Below are 21153 nucleotides of genomic sequence, written 5' to 3'. Positions count from 1 at the left end.
CAGGGAGGCTGGAAAAAAACCTGAAGCTTCTGGACAAAGGTCATGGGTTAGGCAGGTTCATGTGCTACTAACAGTCTCCCTTCTCACTCTGGCACCTTGTACCGTACTTATGCTGTGTGTTTACATAAGAAACTGCATCTCAGTCTGCTCCTTATGAGAGGGAAACAAGAGACCATAGGGACCTGACCAGGTTATCCAAATCCCCCATTGAACTCTCAGTTCAGCACACAACTGTGTGCAATAGGTACAGAGCGAGATGGCAATGTTCCTGCTCTGCCAAGTACAAATATTTGATGGGGATGGACACCAAAGATGGAGAAGAATTACAGTACTGAAGAGGGGTAATCTCCCATGAGAAGGGATGGAGGCTCCACTGCAAGGCACTTTTACAACTAGACTGGCCAAAATACCAGAAACTGTCCTGTAAGGGACAATCCTGCACTATCCCCATTCAGAGGGGCTGAATGATCTGGTAGGTCTCCATTTATGTGCCTAAGCATGGATTTGAGCATCCAAATGTGGGATTTGGCTGTTTTATTAATAGATCGTGGTCTGATGATTAGATCAGGACTCATGGGTTCTACTCCTGGCTTTAGGAGGGGGGAAATGGTGTTTAATGGTTAGAGAAGAGGACTGGGACTTAAAGTTCTGCTTTCTGTTTCCAGCTTTGCCACTAACTCAATGTGTGACACTGGGAAAATCTTTTAACTGCTCTGTGACTCAGTTTCCCCAACTATAAAATAGATACCTTAAAACTAACCTACAACACTGGGATGTTGTGAGGAGGAGTTAATTCATATTTGTAAAGTGCTTTCGCAGCCTTAGAGGAAAGCAGTTATAGAAGACAGAGTTTGGCTATTATTAAGAGCTCCTGCTGCCTCCCTGAAGACAGAGAAGTGTTCTGTTGAGCAAGGCAATGACCAATCCTGTAGCCCTTAGTCCCGGGAGTATTCCCATTGATATTTGTCGATACACAAGCAGCAACCATATACTTTCAGGAGGAATGACTTATTTTAGATTAAGGGGCAACAATAAAACCAAGGAAAAGAATCTCTGAACAAGAGCAGTGTGTGTGTGTGTTTCCCTCTATCTCAACATGGCAGTCACCTCTGCAGATAAGCAGCTTCCTTAGAAATGTAAGGGTGCAGTATAAAACAAATGAGGTCAACAAAGAAATCAAGGAACTACTTAGTTACTGTGGGATTGGGTCCAAAACTATATATATTTTCAGGTTCTGTACTATGACAACAGAATCTATGTTATTATTCATGTATTTTTAGGATAACAGAATGAGAGTGAAATCAAAGACCCATTGACTTCAGTAGATTAGAATTTAACCCCATATTGCTTATTTTCTCAGCTGTTCCTGCTGCTTCCCAACCTGAAAAATCACAATCCTGTGCTGAGGGTACTATGATCATTTCCTTAGAAATCAGGTTTGATAGCTCAGACAAGGGGTTATTAATCCAGATAGAGAAGAAACAACAGGTTTATATCAAGTGTGAAAGAAACAGAAGTTCAGTTGGGTCCATAGCAAAAGGAAAAGTCAGGGAGATCAGTTATGCCATACACAAAAATAATTGATTCCACATTGAATGCCCTGCACAGGTTTCTGTGAAATGTCACACTGCCTTTGGAGATCTAAATTGTTTGTTCAGTCCATTCTCAAAACAAAGGGACGGGGCATTATTAATCTGAGAACAAAGGTGCCCATTGTGAATGGAGCTCCAGTGCCAGGCTCCCTGCTCCAACCAGCAAGGAGATTAAACACCACGGCTCTATGGCCAGGGCTGAGTGCCATGCCTCACACTATCACTCACAGTCTGCTACCAGGCTCAGCGATCCTCTTACTGTTCAATCACTGCAGGCTACAAAACTAGCAAGTCTTTATTTTAATGCCTTCTCTGCAGAGACTGATTCTGCACATCCCCCTTTCTAAAATTCCATGCAGAGCTATGAGTGTCTCCTGTCTATGCTGTGCTGAGTACATGCAGAAAGGTTGGTACTGCACTGCCAATGTGTATGACAATGCCAGTGAAGATGGCATTATGTTTCACCATATTGCCACCAGAACTATCAGTTCCCTTAGGAAGGGCAGCACTGGGAAATATATTGACAATACAGATATTCATATAGTTAGCTGAACTCTTTTTATTAGAAGTGTTGGGACCAATCCAAAATCCAGATCTAAGGGTTTGATCCTGCTCCTATGGACTTCAATGGTGCAGGATCAGGGTCAAAATACGCCTGAATTTGGGAGGCTTGAGTTTCAGGTTCAAACTTGACCCATCTCTATAAGGGATCAAACCTCAATCCCAGACCTGAGCACCCTTTAAATAAATTGGGATTTGGAGCTGGACTCAGCTATTCTATCAGATGGAGAGTTAAAACATTAACAAAACTGGTAGGTTTTGTAGTTTTCCAGTTGGCCAATAATGCTGTGTGTATGTGTCTGACACTGCCCCAGAACATACTTTTAATGAAGTTAGTTTGAAATGGAGATGAATTTGTCAGTTTACTGCCTTTTTAGAGCACCTGCAGCACCACCGACACTAGCATACTGTGGAAGGAGCGTTTATAGTTAATTGCTGCTGCTAGAAGAGTAAAAGTTATTTGTTGTTGTTCGTCCAGTATGAAGAATGGGAGTTTGCTTAGTTTCTCAGTGAATATTTAAAAAGGGTGAATAATAAAAAAAATAAAATAGTATCTAGAGCTGAAAGTCCCTCCAGATTAGTAACAGATATAAAGTAATTCAAAGTGCTGAGCCTTAACAACTGGACAGCATCCTTTGTTCAAAGGAAGTCAATATAAGAACTACCTAGTTACTTTTAGCAGTCCTCACAGTACTACAAAAGGTATTCAGCCTCTCCAACACAAAAATACTAGCCCAAATATTGCTCTGCTAAATTAAAGTCTGCTTTGGCATCACAGAAGGGCCTGAACCACAACATTCAGCTCCAGACCTGAATATTCCCAAAGTGGGGGGAACTTTCAATCCAGGGTTAGGGATTGGCCAGTCATAACAATTCAGGCCAAGCCAAACACCAAGTTCAGATCTGGATCCAAAGGGTTGGGGGTTTTTTTAGATCTGGGGTATTGGTTTGGGTCTTTTTGTAGACGGTACATTACAGCTTCCTCTCTAAGTTCTAGTCTCCCCCTTCCACACTCATTTCCTCCTCCCTTCCCAGACCCCTTTTAAACCTCTTATTCTTTATCTATTTAGATTTTGTAAGTGGCCTGTGTGAGCTAAGACAACTGAGCCTGGAGTGAGGGGAAAGCAGAGCTAGCACTACTAGAGCAGCTGGGGAAGGGGTTGAAAGGCAGCCTTTTATTTTTAGCCAGTGGAAAAAGTTTCCAAACTATTGGAGGAATGAAGGTGGCAGTGACCTAGCTAGGAATGAGGGAAAACTAAACCTTTCTAAAAGTAAAATGGTCTCCATAGTTGCTTCCTGTAACTGGGCCCACTGCCTCCCATGCACCCCTTCATGGCATAGAGGCATACTACAGGCAGGCTGACTCAGTTTCCCCTCTTGGACTGTTCAAATAGAAGCTTCCTTGAGGCTTTTTCCTTGGTCAGAAATACTTCACCTTGGGGACCAAGTTTATACATATAAAACAAACTGCAAATCATACTCAACATCCCCACACAACACAAGATTTCTCTTCCTCCTTCCTGCCCAGGGCCTTTCCAGTCTCTCCCAAGCCCCCCAAGATCTCAGGGTCTCCTCAGTAGGCACCTTTCCTTACTCACCACAATTTCCTGTATTTCCCCCTTCACTGTAGCCAGCTGCTGCCCTTTATAGGGAAGTGCCTGATTCAACCCAGGTGTGCCTCATTCCATAATCAGGGTTGGCTAGCCCCAGCCCATAAGGGGCAAGCCTCCCTGTTACACTTCCCTTATAGTGAATTACAGCTGCTCAGACTTTACTTCTGCCTCAAAGGTAGTGAAGCACAGATCATTGCTTTGTGAAATAGAGCACTTCTCCAATGACCCCCTCATTGCTGTGTGCTTATTTCATTTATATACTCTCCTCCCTCCCAGAAAAAGAGATTGGCATTGGGATTTAGACTCCTAAGTGCCTAAATGCCTTTTGAAAATTAGATTTAGACTCCTAAATCAGTTAGGCATTTTAATACTGAACCCAGCAATGCCTAAATACCTTTAAAACTCTGGGCCTAAGAGACTAATGCAGTTCCCAGCTATGCACACACAGTGCTCAGTGACTTCCAGGGATATTCGCACAGTATATGTGAAGAATGAATTGAAACCTAATATACATGAACACAGAACATAAGCATGTAACATAAGCACTGTATGTAAGGGAGCAGTATGACTGCTCAGAGCTCCGGTACGAAACTGTGGAAAAACCTGAGTGTCTCTGGATTAAGTTTAGAAGTGTGTGCAACAAGAGTGATGTCATGGTGGGAGTCTGCTATAGACCACCGGACCAGGGGGATGAGGTGGATGAGGCTTTCTTCCGGCAACTCACGGAAGCTACTAGATCGCATGCCCTGATTCTCATGGGTGACTTTAATTTTCCTGATATCTGCTGGGAGAGCAATACAGCGGTGCATAGACAATCCAGGAAGTTTTTGGAAAGCGTAGGGGACAATTTCCTGGTGCAAGTGCTAGGGGAGCCAACTAGGGGGAGCGCTTTTCTTGACCTGCTGCTCACAAACCGGGTAGAATTAGTGGGGGAAGCAAAAGTGGATGGGAATCTGGGAGGCAGTGACCATGAGTTGGTTGAGTTCAGGATCCTGACGCAGGGAAGAAAGGTAAGCAGCAGGATACGGACCCTGGACTTCAGGAAAGCAGACTTTGACTCCCTCAGGGAACAGATGGCCAGGATCCCCTGGGGAACTAACATGAAAGGGAAGGGAGTCCAGGAGAGCTGGCTGTATTTCAAGGAATCCCTGTTGAGGTTACAGGGACAAACCATCCCGATGAGTCGAAAGAATAGTAAATATGGCAGGCGACCAGCTTGGCTTAATGGTGAAATCCTAGCGGATCTTAAACATAAAAAAGAAGCTTACAAGAAGTGGAAGGTTGGACATATGACCAGGGAAGAGTATAAAAATATTGCTCGGGCATGTAGGAAAGATATCAGGAGGGCCAAATCGCACCTGGAGCTGCAGCTAGCAAGAGAGGTCAAGAGTAACAAGAAGGGTTTCTTCAGGTATGTTGGCAACAAGAAGAAAGCCAAGGAAAGTGTGGGCCCCTTACTGAATGAGGGAGGCAAGCTAGTGACAGAGGATGTGGAAAAAGCTAATGTACTCAATGCTTTTTTTGCCTCTGTTTTCACTAACAAGGTCAGCTCCCAGACTGCTGTGCTGGGCATCACAAAATGGGGAAGAGATGGCCAGCCCTCTGTAGAGATAGAGGTGGTTAGGGACTATTTAGAAAAGCTGGACGTGCACAAGTCCATGGGGCCGGACGAATTGCATCCGAGAGTGCTGAGGGAATTGGCGGCTGTGATTGCAGAGCCCTTGGCCATTATCTTTGAAAACTCGTGGCGAACGGGGGAAGTCCCGGATGACTGGAAAAAGGCTAATGTAGTGCCCATCTTTAAAAAAGGGAAGAAGGAGGATCCTGGGAACTACAGGCCGGTCAGCCTCACCTCAGTCCCTGGAAAAATCATGGAGCAGGTCCTCAAAGAATCAATCCTGAAGCACTTAGAGGAGAGGAAAGTGATCAGGAACAGTCAGCATGGATTCACCAAGGGAAGGTCATGCCTGACTAATCTAATCGCCTTTTATGATGAGATTACTGGTTCTGTGGATGAAGGGAAAGCAGTGGATGTATTGTTTCTTGACTTTAGCAAAGCTTTTGACACGGTCTCCCACAGCATTCTTGTCAGCAAGTTAAGGAAGTATGGGCTGGATGAATACACTATAAGGTGGGTAGAAAGCTGGCTAGATTGTCGGGCTCAACGGGTAGTGATCAATGGCTCCATGTCTAGTTGGCAGCCGGTGTCAAGTGGAGTGCCCCAGGGGTCGGTCCTGGGGCCCGTTTTGTTCAATATCTTCATAAATGATCTGGAGGATGGTGTGGATTGCACTCTCAGCAAATTTGCGGATGATACTAAACTGGGAGGAGTGGTAGATACGCTGGAGGGGAGGGATAGGATACAGAAGGACCTAGACAAATTGGAAGATTGGGCCAAAAGAAATCTAATGAGGTTCAATAAGGATAAGTGCAGGGTCCTGCACTTAGGATGGAAGAATCCAATGCACCGCTACAGACTAGGGACCGAATGGCTCGGCAGCAGTTCTGCGGAAAAGGACCTAGGGGTGACAGTGGACGAGAAGCTGGATATGAGTCAGCAGTGTGCCCTTGTTGCCAAGAAGGCCAATGGCATTTTGGGATGTATAAGTAGGGGCATAGCGAGCAGATCGAGGGACGTGATCGTTCCCCTCTATTCGACACTGGTGAGGCCTCATCTGGAGTACTGTGTCCAGTTTTGGGCCCCACACTACAAGAAGGATGTGGATAAATTGGAAAGAGTACAGCGAAGGGCAACAAAAATGATTAGGGGTCTAGAGCACATGACTTATGAGGAGAGGCTGAGGGAGCTGGGATTGTTTAGTCTGCAGAAGAGAAGAATGAGGGGGGATTTGATAGCTGCTTTCAACTACCTGAAAGGGGGTTTCAAAGAGGATGGCTCTAGACTATTCTCAATGGTAGCAGATGACAGAACGAGGAGTAATGGTCTCAAGTTGCAATGGGGGAGGTTTAGATTGGATATTAGGAAAAACTTTTTCACTAAGAGGGTGGTGAAACACTGGAATGCGTTACCTAGGGAGGTGGTAGAATCTCCTTCCTTAGAGGTTTTTAAGGTCAGGCTTGACAAAGCCCTGGCTAGGATGATTTAACTGGGACTTGGTCCTGCTTTGAGCAGGGGGTTGGACTAGATGACCTTCTGGGGTCCCTTCCAACCCTGATATTCTATGATTCTATGATTCTATGATTCATGTCCATACTGGTCAGACCAATGGTCCATCTTAGCCCAGTATCCTGTCTTCCGACAGTGGCCAATGCCAGATGCTTTCAAGGGAATGAATAGAAGAGGGCAATCGTCAAGTGATCTGTCCCCTGTCATCCAGTCCCAGCATCTGGCAGTCAAGTCAAATCAATAAATCCATGAAAACAAGAAGCAATAGCCTATGAAGTGTCTGAGGGCATCTCACTACAAAATCAGAGAAAAATCATTTATCTCTGGGATGGAGGACATTCCTAGTCTTGGCTCAAACACCAGGGAAGATCCTTTGGTCTGGCTGAGTTCCACTGGAGAGGGAAGAAAAGATGGCTTTAAGCTGCCTTCGTTGCTCCCTGGTCAGGGGTAGCTTTGGCCAAGTGTTTGACTTAGAGCAATCACGGGGCTGCTGTAAACTATACCCACCTGTCTATGACCTCTAAGATGCTGTTCAAATAGCCAGGGAACTTAGAAGTGCTCCAGCCACATGTTCTATTGCTTGACCTTACTGCCCATCACAGTGGGGGCAGGGCATGGGAATGTAGTAGAGCTACTGTACCATCCTTACACCACTGAGGAATTCCTTTCTAGTCACAGGGAATTCCCAAGTAGCCAGATCTATGAGGGTTCTATCTGCTTTGCATTATCTGAGAGTAACTGGAGTAGGTTACTGGCCCAGTAACTCCTTCTCTGATCTTTGGCAAGCCACTTAAAAATCTCTGTTAAATGGGGACAACAGTACCTGCCTATGTCCCTACTTTGTGTAAATGTTAGAAGGATTAGTTAGTGAATGTGGGTACACTGTGCCACCTAAATTCTAAATACTAATATTCTGTAGCATTTACAGGCAATTTAAGTGGCAGAACTGATCCCTAGTAAGAACCTGTGATCTATTAGGAAAGAAGCTGATCTTATTATAGCAATGGATGATAAACGAAATTTATTCTCAAACCACTCTGCTGCCAAGCTCTTCATCAGTTTTTGCTATTGTGCCATACTTAACCCACCCTGATTTTCCTGGACATGGCATGACTTCCCATCACACAGAAATTGTCCTACTCTGTGACACGCACTTTCCTGAAGAACACTTGGCTTTCCTTACAGGAATTCCTGTATACTTAGGAGTCCTGGAAATGTGACAACGTTCTTACGGAAAGGTGGCTCTGTGTTCTTACGCACGGGGTGCTGAGTTGTTCACATGAAAAGCTGGTTGATCTCGAGTGGTGGACAGGAGGAGAAAGGAAGGGTTTAAAGCGGCTTTGCTATACTTGGCAGGATGACTTTTAGTGCATTAGGAATGATGCAGAGAGGCGCTAAGTGGTACACAAGTGACTAACAGTGAGACTGCATAGTTCCAGAAACAAAAACCTACATTAATATTTGGTGAAGGGGTTGACTGAGGCCCAGTCAACACTTAAAATTTAGATCAACACCCCTGCGTTGCTCAGGGGTGTGAAAATTCACAGCTCTAAGTGCCCTAGGTATGCTGGCCTAACCCCCTGGGGTAGACGTGGCTGGGCTGATGGAAGAATCCCTCTGTTGACCTAGCTACTGCCACTCAGAGGGGTGGAGTTCCTACAGTGACAAAGAAAACCCCTTCTATCATTGTAGGAAGTGTCCACACTATGGGACTACACTGGCATTGCTACAGCGCCATAGCTGTGCTGATGTAGCGTACACAACCTGAGATAAGAAGAGAGGCACACCCAGACCCTGCAAGACTTAGTTCCATCAGTGGTAATGTGAGCCAGTAGAAGATTCAGTATGTTTCAGGAGAGCAGCACACATTTATCTAGGAGAGGGGCCCTGATCCTCTACTCTTGTAGACCAGTTTTATACCAGTGTAACTCTGTTGAAATCAACAATTACACGGGCTTAAAACTAGGATAAGAGAGTGAGAATCACACTGAGAGTCACACTCAGCTGTGGAGCAGATGCCTGGACCCATTATTAACTTGAGGAATACTGCCCATGCAGAAGGAGAAATCAATTGCCTGAGAGGAGATCCATATTGTCAATCATGATGAATTACTTACCTTTGGTAAAGCACTTTAAAGATGTATTGTGCTGATTATTAATAGTGATGGAAAGTAAACATGTCCCTCTGCAACACATGGAAACGAGATGAAACTATTAGCAATTGGATTAAGCCTGAGTTCTGGGGCCTCATTCACCATTGACTGCATCTTGTGCAGTCATTCACACCAGTGTAATGCCAGTACCATCCTGATCTGGTAGCATTTTACACCCACATTGCACCTTGTAAATGACATTTCAAGATGCAGGGATCATAGAGTCAGTCCCTTTCCCTTCTCAACATTTCCATTCCCGGATGATGGAAACAGCATGAGAAGAGCAGATCTGTTATTTCAGCCCCTTAGAAGACTCCTGCAAACATCATAAAAAAAACTAAATGCCAATACAAATTCCAAGACGTTAGCATTGATTACAGTTTATGCAGAACTTTAGTGCACAGCCCTATTAGCAACACAGAGCCTTCTCCCTACAAACCAAAGCCTTGTAGGATTTTAAATTTCAGTGAGGAAGAAGATGGAGGAGAGGCAGCTCTTGTCCCCAGGAGTTAAAAGAGTGTTTTGTTTGCACTGGAGTCCATGGTGAGTCAAAACAAGAAAAATATTAACTCCACAGAATCAAGCAAGTTATTGAGCTATCGCTTCCAATCAGCCAGAAAAGATCTTCTCTTCTTATTCCTTAGCTTATAAGAGAAAGTTCAACCTAAAAGCCTCCCCATCTTCACTGCAACTATTACCAAGACCAACTTACAAAACTTGTCCTCAGGCCTAGCTACAACAGTGCTAAAAATTGGAGTGTAGATCCCAGCTGCTGGGATATGGTTATACCCCGTCTGCACTACAACTTTTAATCTTGCTGTAACCGGGTGAGTGGAAAGCCATCTTGTAATGAGTCCCCATATTTGGTTACAATAGACAAGATGTTCACTGCGGATAATATAATACAAATGTAAGAAACAAATAAATAAATAACTCCTCCTCCGGTCCCCCCGGACTCCCAAAAAGCAAATCAGAACTAACCTGGGTGATCCCTACAGATCCTGTTTTCCTCTCCTCACTCTCTCTGTTTGGGGTCTGTACGTTAAGTTCAGGACTGCCTGGCACCAGTGTAAGAAAGGCCCACGTTCTGATGATTTAGTGCAGCTTTTATGGCAGTGGTGGTGTTCTGCTGGAGAAATAATAACAAATAACTAGGTCCCCCTAGTGTTCTGTTGCTGTAGAAAGTACACTGATTCACTTGCTTCCAAGAGAAGTTACAAAAATCGTATTTCTGTCTAGGTTCTCATATGGCCCTCATCACTGCAGTGAGGGGCTTGATCCTGCAAGGTTCTGATCAGTCTGGCCCTGATCCAGCCGCTTATTTAAGCACATGCTTAACTTTAAATGTTTTAATAATTCCATTGATTTCAATGGGGCTATTCATATGTTTAAAGTTAAGCATATCCTTAAATGTTTTGCTGGTTTGGGCCCAAAAGCTTAACACATTGCAGGATCAAGCCCTATCTGAGCACCTCAGCAACACCACCAAGATCTTTACAGTAGCTACAGTGACAGGGACAACCTTTTATTCAATCCATTTAGCCACCAACCTTCAGTATGGTGAAACTATCTTAAATACTGAGAGGAAGAAAAAAACGATCTGCATGAAAAGTTTAACATAGACAAAGTTGTTTATTTAATAGATGGCTCTGTCTGTCTGTCTTAGGCTTTATAGGTATCAGCTACTTTAGACAGATGAATGCTTGTATCCATTATTCAAGAGAAGCCCTAAAGTTCTGTTACAAATTATTTTTTATTAATCAGTTTATTCTGTTAAAAAAAAAGAAGCCAAATCATTCTGCTCCAAGACATTCCCTGAATGCTGCTGTACTATTTCCATTCTAAGAAATACCATCAGAGTGACCTTCTCCTTCTTCTTTCCCATGGCATTTCACTAAACATTTTTAAGAGAAACTTCATTAAAGTCGTAGGAGTCTGTTCTCTCATGGGTCCATTCACATAATTCTCAACAATGTTAACCTTTTGGAGGCTGCAGACTCATAGGGCCCGATTCTCCACTTCATTACCCCAGCTTTATACTGGTATAACTCCATTGATTTTAATGGATGCCACATTAAAAACTCTGGAGACAGAAGTCCTCTATTTAACCTCAAAACTGATAGAGTACAGACAGCAATGCTACCATTTCCCCTCCAAATCACCCCATCACACTTCCTCATCTTGTCCTTTAATGACTTCCCCTCAGGTAAAATAACAGAGTAGCCTACATGGCCCATTTAGTCCTGGGCCTCTTAACAACTGACAGTAGTGGTGACAGCTTTTGTGAGGTGGACATTGGGCCACTGGAAACTGGACTAAGCTGCTGCTACCTCGAAACTAAGGTACACTGAACAGCATAAGGTAGCAGGGCTTATCCAATCTATCATCAGGCCCTTTCACTGCCTCAGTTTGCTCTTCATGAGCTACCCAATAACCACACACCGGGACCCATGTCATTCAAGTGCATCCCTTTCTTGGGATTCTATAATTTATTAAAACCGTTCAAATGTCAGCTTAAACCAAAGCCACTCTTTTCTCAGCTCTACAGTTTCTTCAGCCCCTCGCTGGCTCAATATTTCCTTCCCACTCTGAAGTCCTGCTGCCTGGTATTCCTTCCACCACATAGATATATAAGCCATATAAACCTCTTAAGGATTCTGGCCCCTGGCCCTCATGGCAGATAGCTCCAGCCAGGCCTTTCCATCTGACTGGTGTAAAAAGTGACTTCCCAGGTCTTCTCTAGCCCTAAGTCTCCTACAGGTTTTTACAGTTCTTTACAGGCCGACGCCATTGCTTACATGTTAGTTTGAAAAGGAGTACTTGTGGCACCTTAGAGACTAACAAATTTATTAGAGCATAAGCTTTCGTGAGCTACAGCTCACTTCATCGGATGCATCATCTAAGGTGCCACAAGTACTCCTTTTTCTTTTTGCAAATACAGACTAACACGGCTGCTACTCTGAAACATGTTAGTTTGAACGTTCCCAGGAAAGCTCAGATGTTGATTGGTGTCTCTCAAAGTTCATTGTCAGCTGAAGTGTTTCTTGATTGGGCACTTACTGAGAATAGTATTTTCTCAAGTAGCTGACCAAATGCTTCACTGGGGCTACTTAAAATCAAACAAGTACATAGCCAATATTAACAACTTCGAATACAAAAATGATACACACATACAGACAGCATAATCATAACCAGCAAACTACAACCTTTCCATCGACACCCGACTTGGCCTCCTCCATGCAAGACTAGGTGCAACAATGATCTATATGGTCACAGTTCCTGTCAATAACATCACACTCTCCCCAACACACTCATGGGCCCAGATCCTCAAAGGTATGTAGGCACCCAACTGCTATTAATTTCAATAAACATTAAACACCCTTAAAACCCTGAGCCTCACCAACTGAATTCAGGCTGCCCTTATATTCCCCATCAGGCCTGATTTCTAGTCATATACTTCCATCACATGACACCTGGACTGAGAGGTAAACTAGTCATAATTGAGGTTGAACCCAACACTCGCTTAAAGGCTCAGCTCACTTTGTGACACACAAAAGGGCAAAGAAAAGGACAGCAGAGACACAAAATGCAGATTTTGTCACTGTGTATTGTGGTGGTGCCTAAAACTGGGGCTTAGATGTTTAAATCTGGGCGATGGGTACCTAAATACATTTCTGGATCCAGCCTGAGAGCCTGAGTTATCCAATTCACTTATATTTATTAAAACCACATATGTGGTCAAAATAATCATCATGTAAAGTCCTATGGATCTCACTACAGATTTCAAACTATTATATTGACTGGCTTTATACTCCACTTGGTATTGAAACTAAGCCCTGTCTTGACTAGTAACATTGTTCCCATAGTAGCTAATGTACTTCAAAGAGGGGTGGGGGGGAAGGGACAGCCAAGAAAAAAGTGGTATAAATAAGATCCTTCATGATGTGAGGGGATTGAAAGCATTTTATTGTCATTTATTTGGGATGACCTGCATAACCCACTCATGATCCAACCACTTAGGAGTAATGTGGTCACCCCAAACACATTGAAGTAAAAACTTTATGGAACCTTACACCTGCATTCATCTGCTCACTCTCTATCTCATTGGTATAAAAAACACATTCCCTATTTTAATAGAGAGAGTTAAAATCCTCTTTTTAGATTTTCAACTAGAGCAATATCCATTAGTAGTTCTATTGCTGAATCTAGCTGACTGCAAAGACTACACTACCTTTTCTAAGGAGACACTCACTCGTTATTGAGACATTTCATTTAGAACCAAACCTCTGTGGGAGGAGGTATGATCTAGTATTAGAGGAAGGGTGTGGGAAACACACTACAGAGGTTCTATACCCAGTTCTGCCACTGACTCTATGCATGACCTTGGGCTAATTACACAGGGATAACTTTTCAGAAGGGCAAGAGTAATTTGCACCTGCAAAATGTGTGCCAGCATTTTTATATCCACAGCTGAATTGTGAATGCAAATCTGAGTATTTGTATCCCCAGCTATCAAGCTGCAAGGGAACTGGGTAGTTAGTGTTGAAAATAATCACATTTGTGCTCACAATTAATTTTGTGGTCGCAAAATGTGGGTTCAAATTGTCCCTCTGCCTCAAAAACAAGTACACTTGGCCTCAACTCTTCTAAAAATATACTCCTAATTCTCTCTTGCTCTGGTTTCCTCATAGGTAAAATGGGGCTAATACACTGTAATACACTTTGAGATTTTTGGGTAGAATGTGCTTTGTGTAAGTGTAAATTGTACATTATACAATACTCTCTGTATTTCTCTTCTTCAGATTTTCTTCATTATTGGGGACATTTACATGAAAACAGTAACCTTGTTTCATAAAAGTTAATTTGTTTTGTTTTGTATTCTTGAATTGCAGTCAGAATCCTTTATTTGTGACAGCATAGTAATTGCCACAGCACCCATTCATAATGCTATAAAGAGAAGGTACTGATGACTTTTCAGCCAAGTGTTGATAAGGAGGAAGGTACAGGAAAGTCCATTAACAGTAGAGACACCAAAGTCAGAACTTCATATTTAACCTTCCTCCTATCCTGCCCCTTTACTGAAATTCCCAGATCCAAACCATCCCTATGTCATTGCCATGGAGCCTGATCCCTTGTCCGTACCTAATCCAGATCTGAATTCAAAGACTATCTCTTTGGCTTGCCTCTTCCTAACAGTACTAGTTTCCGGTACAGTGCACTGGCCATAAGTACAATATATAAAGAATATTTTTGTTCCACTGTTCAAGACATTCAGTTGATTCCCCATCTCTTATCCTGCCTCATCCCAGGTTAGCCACATTTCTATTCCCTGCCCCTTTGCTATGATGGAGGACTTGCCTCTTGGTAATCCAGCCCCTTCCTAAAGCCTGTGGTCCTTGAATGGGTTCTTGTTATACAAAGTCTTCTAAGAAGCCTCTTCTTGCAGCCTTCACTGTTGGGATCAATTTCTGGTGAGCAAGGGTGTTCTAGGTCTAGCTATGCCTTATCCCACTTCCCACACCCAATGGATGGTTTTTCAGAGGAGAGAGCTCTTCTATTTGGGCAGCTTCTTACTGCAGCAAAACTCAACCCCGGCCCAAGTCAGTGCATATCTGTTAACACTTCAGTTGGTCTCCCATTCAGCCTATGGTTGAAGCTGTCCCTGAAAAACATAAGGGCTGGATTGTGCCTGACTTTGCATAAATGCACATGGTGGGGGAGAGGGCCCAAAGACCCTTCCCTTCACTCCCATGCCTCTGCAGAGGAGCCACTCACAATCCTGGTCCTTGATTTCCTGGGTAGTCTAGTACTGACAGAGGCATTAGATTCTGTAAAGGGGATAGAAGGGGTGGTACAAATGTGGGACCAAGGTCCCACCTCTCCAGCAGAGCACCAGCCAGAAGAGGTAGGCTGTGCTTTGTAACAGGGGCTAGCAGCGGGCACTGCTCTCAAAGGCATTGTGCCTGCCTAAACTGCTACTGGGACAGTAGGCCTCCGCATCCTTAGCAGCAACACCACTATGGCATTGTGTCTTAAATCCACAGTCAGCTCTAAGCGATTTCCTTGGGAAGGTTGGCAGGGAGGCAGGGGGCAGAGAGGATTAATGTCAAACTTCTTCACTTAATGCAAATGCCAGTCCCCTTGAGTGTTAATTAAACCTTCCTCTGCACAGACATATTTTGCTTAAGAAACATTTACCTTTCCTTTTTTTAAAACCCTAAGAAAATTTGGGCGGAATGCAAATTGTTTTGTTTTCCATCTTCCTGTGACGACAGCAATTTATTTATAGCCAGAAACCAGAGGACAGTTCTCACGTGGCTCCTGAAAATTAAAACAGCATGTGGGGTTTGTTTTGTTTTGCTTTTATGCCTTTGCAGTTCCAATCTCTCTCTGCATTCCCTAAATCCTTGTTATTGTAACCAGAGCCACATTTCACATTGCTACAATTCCGGGGTTATGTAAATTCTGAGAGCTTTAAAGGAAAGGGCCTGCACACTCTGTGCTAGGCCCTGGGGAAGTTGACACAAACAGTTATGGCTGACAGACAGGGATGGGCAAAGGTATTCAGATAAACTAAGAACAGACAGGAAATTTTGGTCAAAACTCCAGAGTGAACCTGAACTGAACCTCTTTTTGAAAGGCATAAAAGTTGCATTAACTTTATCATCCCAGCATTTTCATTTTTGCGCATCTCTATGTAGCAAGGGAACTTTTGGTTAGATGTTTTAGAAACCCTTCATTTAGTCTCTATCGGTTTCTACTGGTCTGTACTGGTTTCTACTGGAGGATCAGTAATTACAAGAACCAATAGACTTTTTAATATACAAGCATAATTTTTACAGTCATCAAGAAATACATACAGTACATTGAATATATTTACAGTCATCATGAAGACCTTTATTTTATATTAAACGAAAATAAAAACATGAACAAATCTTAATGAAAGAGCAAGAGAGAGAGCACAGTGTGTGTGTCTCCTCTTCAGCAGACTGCATCTCAACACAAGGGCAGCTGCATTTGCTGCAAGTAAGGAGAGGGGATCTTCTCCTTTTAGAGGTGCAGTACATATCATTCATATGTGTGCTCCTGAGTAACAAAGTTGCAGTCCTGACTATCAGTGAATTTCCATATGGCCGGGGCAAGTCAATGCACGTCTCTGACTCCATTTCACTAAAATACAGATAATAATACCTGCCTCAGACGAATGCCAGGAGGCTAGGAAGAAGCTCATCTCAGACCTCAATGTTTGGAAAATTCAGCTAAATATAAAAGATGTATAACTCACCTTTCTGGCCCTGTCCCCACTCCAGCTCTGAACCATGTTGAACTTGTTATCCAGGGAGGCCCAAACCAAACACTCCTGACTTGTGTGATTGTCTTTGTAAGGCATAGAGCCTCCTGGTTGCAGAAGGATAGTAATGAGAGCAGTGGGAATTGCTACATCTTTAAAAAGGTCTGGCCAGGGCCTCCCAGCATTCTCCTGCCAACACTTGCTAATGTGCAGGGAGTGAGGGGACTGTGGCTCCCCCTGACATGCCACCTCTAGGGCCATTCAGTGTTCCACACAGCCCTAGCCAAAAGTATGGCTGCCATTAGGGGACAGGGCTTTCTGCATACTCTCCCCGTCCAATGCATATACAAAAAGCCATGCAAGATAACTTCCCTAACATAGTCAACCAAGAAGCAGTGCATTTTAAATGTGTGATGTACTGCAGAGCCTCACAGCCACACTCAGTGATCAGCTGGGTCTCTGCTGAACCACTGCTTAGGACTTTCAGACAGTTTCCTGGTGTTTATTAAATGGCCAGTATGATGGGAGGAGAGCTCTTATTAACGGGAAAAGGTTCCTACTCAGCTGATAGCCAGTCCTGCTGCACAGATGATGGTAGCTGCTATTGTTATGAAAAATATAGCAATTTAAAAAAATAAAATCTAATACCCTACTTCAAGAATTGCTGTTAAACAAGATTCTTGCACGGCTCCGGAGGTTATATCAGTTTTTCATGTGTAATTGCTTATTCAATGGGAACCAAGACGTGCTGCATTCTCATTCTGGCTCTGATCTTGACTATCTCTGTGACTTTAGGCAAGTGACTGAATCTCTGTGCCCCCCACAACTCCATTTGAAGTGAATTGGAGGTATGGGTGCTCTATGTGTCTGAAAATTAAACCTTAGGGGCCCAATCCAGTCCGCACTGACATCAACTAGAACTTAAAAACACCATAGGACATGATAGTCCAATTCTAAATATGCCTCCTACCATCCTCTCCTGCAGATTTCAGTCTCTTACTTGAAATTGTCAGGAAAGGGTTCAGAGTTTAGATGTTTGTAGACATCTAAATCATCAACACCACTTTCTGCTTCATGCTGAGTTTTTAATCACAGGTCTCCCATCCAAGTACTGACCACGTTGCTTATCTTATAGAATTTAATAAGCAAGCAACTGGGAGTTGTTGGCTACAGCAGCAGCCTAGCCCTCACCTGCAGCTCATTAGTTTCCATATTGGAGTTTACAATTGTTTTGTCCAGTTGCATACGCCATGATTGATGTTGCTTGTTTCAGCATAGCCAGCCAGGCAAATGCAGGCAAAGAGTCTGCTTTTAGACCTGTGACACAGTCTGCCCACAGGACACCTTCTGCAGCTCACTGGTACAGTTCAAGAGAGCCAGAATCATAAGATGTTGATAACCTGTTGTCATGCAGAACAGACTGTACAATAGAGAAGAAATGGGCCTATAGGGAAATCTCCCCACAGATATCAAACATTTATGATGAGTTTGAAATTTAAAGGCCCGTTCTGGCCCAGCAGTTCAGTGTGGCAGAGCTCTGCTTAGGCTTGGGTTGGATGGCCAGTCCCACACTACAAGGGCAGCACCATCAGCTGCTGGATAGGAAGGGATGGGCAGAACAAGTGGCTGTGGTTGGGAAGGTGAAGGCTATGTAGTAAGGGAAGTGAAAGCAGTGCTCCAACAGGGTTATGGAGAACCCTCTCCTGAAAATTTTCCTCTAGTAATTCAGTATCTCAGCATCTCCTGAGCTGCTGCTTTTTCTCCCTGGTGCCATCACCTACACTCACAAAACTCAAGCACGACAATGACAACTTCTGGCATAGGCATAATGAAAATGACCCAAACTAAGGAGAGGTGAGAGTGTACCTCTGAGGATGGGGGAAAGTCTGCCAAAAGATCACTGGGAGTAACAGATATGCAGAAACTAAAATAATGCAATGACTAATGCATGCTTGTGTTATGAATATTTAAAAGCGAGTCCTCTCTTTTAAGGAACATGCACACAGACTGTGGAACAAACTCCTCAAGTCCTGATACTGATGACTAGAACCAGTACTCCATTCTCTGTTATCCTGAAGTTCCCAGGGATGCTGTTCAGAAGCAGTGTTGTGCTTACCTACCTGAAGACCCAGAACTACCAGCTCAATCTAGCATTGCATCTGTATGACATTCAGTGGGTTTAAAAAACTTTTCTAGGCACTACAGAGCTGTGAGTTGCTTCTTATGAACCCTGAAGCTGGAAGTGGGTGGTACAAATTGTGCTAGACTATGTACAACAAATGTAGAAACTCAGCCAGGCTTGTGGTCCTTTGGGTCATTCAGTTTAAATATAAAAGTTGGAAAACATGGCTTCCACATTCATGGTGTGTGAGCTGATCTGTTAACAAGAAATAGAACCAGTTTGGGAGCACTGAACTCAATCCTCATGGAAGTGTCCATTATTAACTAAAGGACACCAGCAGTTAATAGCAATGTAGATTTTGCACTGATCATTCAGCAGAAGCGAAGTCAAGATTCAGGATAACATGACTTCAGTGGAAGTTGAGAGCACTCACCCTCCCTCAGGAGATACAGCACCTCACAGGACCTGGTTCTAAGTTTCCAAACCCATTCTAGTTTGTTTGTGATTTAGGTTTATTTTTATTTTTTTGTCTAAAATGTACATTATCTGATCCAAGTGGAAAAGAAAGTCCCAATGCCCCTTGATGAGCCAGTCAATAGTAGCTGAATTCTATTGGCCAATTGCACCATAGGAATCTGGAAGTCCTCCTAAAACCCTTGGCCCTGGTATTGAGGTGCCCAGAAACAACTATTCCTGGTTTTGTTTTATCAGAGCTCAGGGACATACTTCTCAATAGGCCAGTTAGGTCAAACCTCAGGGCAACATCCAAGAGTGAAAAGAAAGAAAAACAAAAGGAGATACACAGGATTTTTCACAACCTGTTTCTATTTTGATTTGCCTTGGTCACACATGTCACTGTGGCCTGTTGGGAGCTCTCTAATCACTTGGACTTTGTGTCCAATGCAGTCTGCAGTGACTTAGAATACTTTCCCTTTGATTAATGTACCATCAGTACCTGGGGCTAGCCACAGGGAGAGGGGGCAAGCTAACTTCCTGCTGTCAGGTGAAGCAGGCAAGGATACAACATTTACAGTCTTACCCCGGTACAATTGACAGGCATGGATTAACCATCTCTTTTTTGAATCAGTGTATTGTACTGAGCTGGACTATCATGTCCCTGCTCCATAACATTCTGGATAGACATTAGAGACCATATTTCAGCCCAGTTTTGTGTGAGCCTCCATTTTTGTACATGAAAATAATTTCAGGTGCAGCAAATGTCACTTAGTTGTCTAAGTCCTTGATTGTTCTTGCAAATCCAAGACCTGAAATATAGCAAAAATTATTTTGCTGCCATTTGCACCTGCAAAAATGGAGCCCAATGATTGAGAACTTAGCTCCGAGTCTCAAGGTGCTACACTCTCCACATGTGCATTTTATGAAAGGTGCAAGGATGTTATGTGGAAGCGATAACATTTCATAATACCAGTTTTCATTTCGTTCTTTCTCAGACAAGTAGAAGCTTGGTCTGAATAAGGGCTGAGTAAAATCAAAGTAAGGGCCTCTGGAGATGGCCCATTGGGTGTGAGTATTAACATTGTCTTTGTGATTAATACAGGAGATGGTGAAGTGAAAATTGTTCCTTATAAAATTTTGCCTCCGTTTAAAGCAAAAAAATGTGTCATGCAGAGCAGCTGGACATTTAGACCTGAACACGTGTCCCTCAGAAAGTACATAAAGCTATTCTAGATAGGCCCAGGCCCAGCTGGAAAATTATTCATGGGTTCCCTGAGAAAAATTTCACCTACTCAGAAAGTACATCTGCTCTTCTCCCCAAAGCTTAACAATGCTGAGTGCTAGAGACTCTGCTACACTCACATAGGCTAGCTGCCTGACTCCTGCTGATGATGAAAGGTTAAGGTCAAGCTTTGAACTTCTGTCACCAGCAACATAGTTCAGGACCTCTGCACCAGAGCCACAGGGATTCACTCATCGGGACATCTGACCCGCAGGGCAGTAAAAATATGGAAAGAAGCAATGAGGACATGTTCATATCTCAGTAGGACACAGCTGGAGAACAGTCTGTACTGGCAGGGCCCTGATGTTGTTATAACTTCCGCCCTGTATAATAGTGTCAAAGAAGGCTGACAGATCAGAAAATAGGCAAGAACCACAACTGACTGTCTCACCATGCATTCAGCTGCTGGCATCACAGTTTAATTGGCTCCCGCTGTATACATGGCTTTGAAAGTAGCAAAGGACTAAAGTCTCCTTATGTTTGATTAAGACGTTGCTTTCTTTAATCTCATGTGCAGACAACAAAGGAGTCTCCTGCATGGAGGGGGTCAGGATTCTGCTGAGGTGGATTAAAGCAGGGGACTCATATCCTAGGCATCCAGACAACATGGCCAGCAGTGAGTCAGTGAGAAATCAAGACCCCATTTGCACTAACATACTGCCTGTTGCTAAGAATGTTCATCAGCGGAACTAACTCTTAAATCACCCTCTCTATGGAGGTGTCAACAATTGTTTTGTCCTGTTTACTCTAGCAAATAAACCAATCTCAGCCAATTGGGGCAGATCCATTACTGACAATCATTGTCAACAATGGACCAGTTTCCTAGTGTAGACAAGAATCTGTCTAGGGGGAGCAGAGAGGAAAGATCAAAAATCAGTAGGGGAAGAAGAATGGAAGGTAACACGCATTGAAAGTGATGAACATGGAATCCCAGTGAGCTAGATGGGGGAATGATT

At 43.5% G+C, this 21153-nt stretch overlaps 1 protein-coding gene across 8 annotated transcripts in view; it reads right to left on the bottom strand.

The window, feature by feature from the left end:
• DAAM2 (dishevelled associated activator of morphogenesis 2) overlaps positions 1-21153 on the bottom strand; it is a 244007-nt gene that overhangs the window by 216241 nt on the left and 6613 nt on the right. For 2 of the 8 annotated variants that reach the window (XM_043511616.1, XM_043511617.1), the window contains exon 2: positions 10028-10175. The exons of 2 other annotated variants lie outside the window; for them this stretch is intronic. The gene's annotated coding sequence lies outside the window, so the exon portion shown is untranslated. Of the gene's footprint in view, positions 1-3751; positions 3997-10027; positions 10176-21153 lie in introns of those variants that run through there. 4 more of the 8 variants (XM_043511615.1, XM_043511618.1, XM_038395791.2 and 1 more) reach the window with 3 other exon arrangements.

The sequence above is a fragment of the Dermochelys coriacea genome, chromosome 3, assembly GCF_009764565.3.
Source record: "Dermochelys coriacea isolate rDerCor1 chromosome 3, rDerCor1.pri.v4, whole genome shotgun sequence".
NCBI lineage: Eukaryota > Metazoa > Chordata > Testudines > Dermochelyidae > Dermochelys > Dermochelys coriacea.
This window is presented reverse-complemented; position numbering and strand designations above follow the sequence as displayed.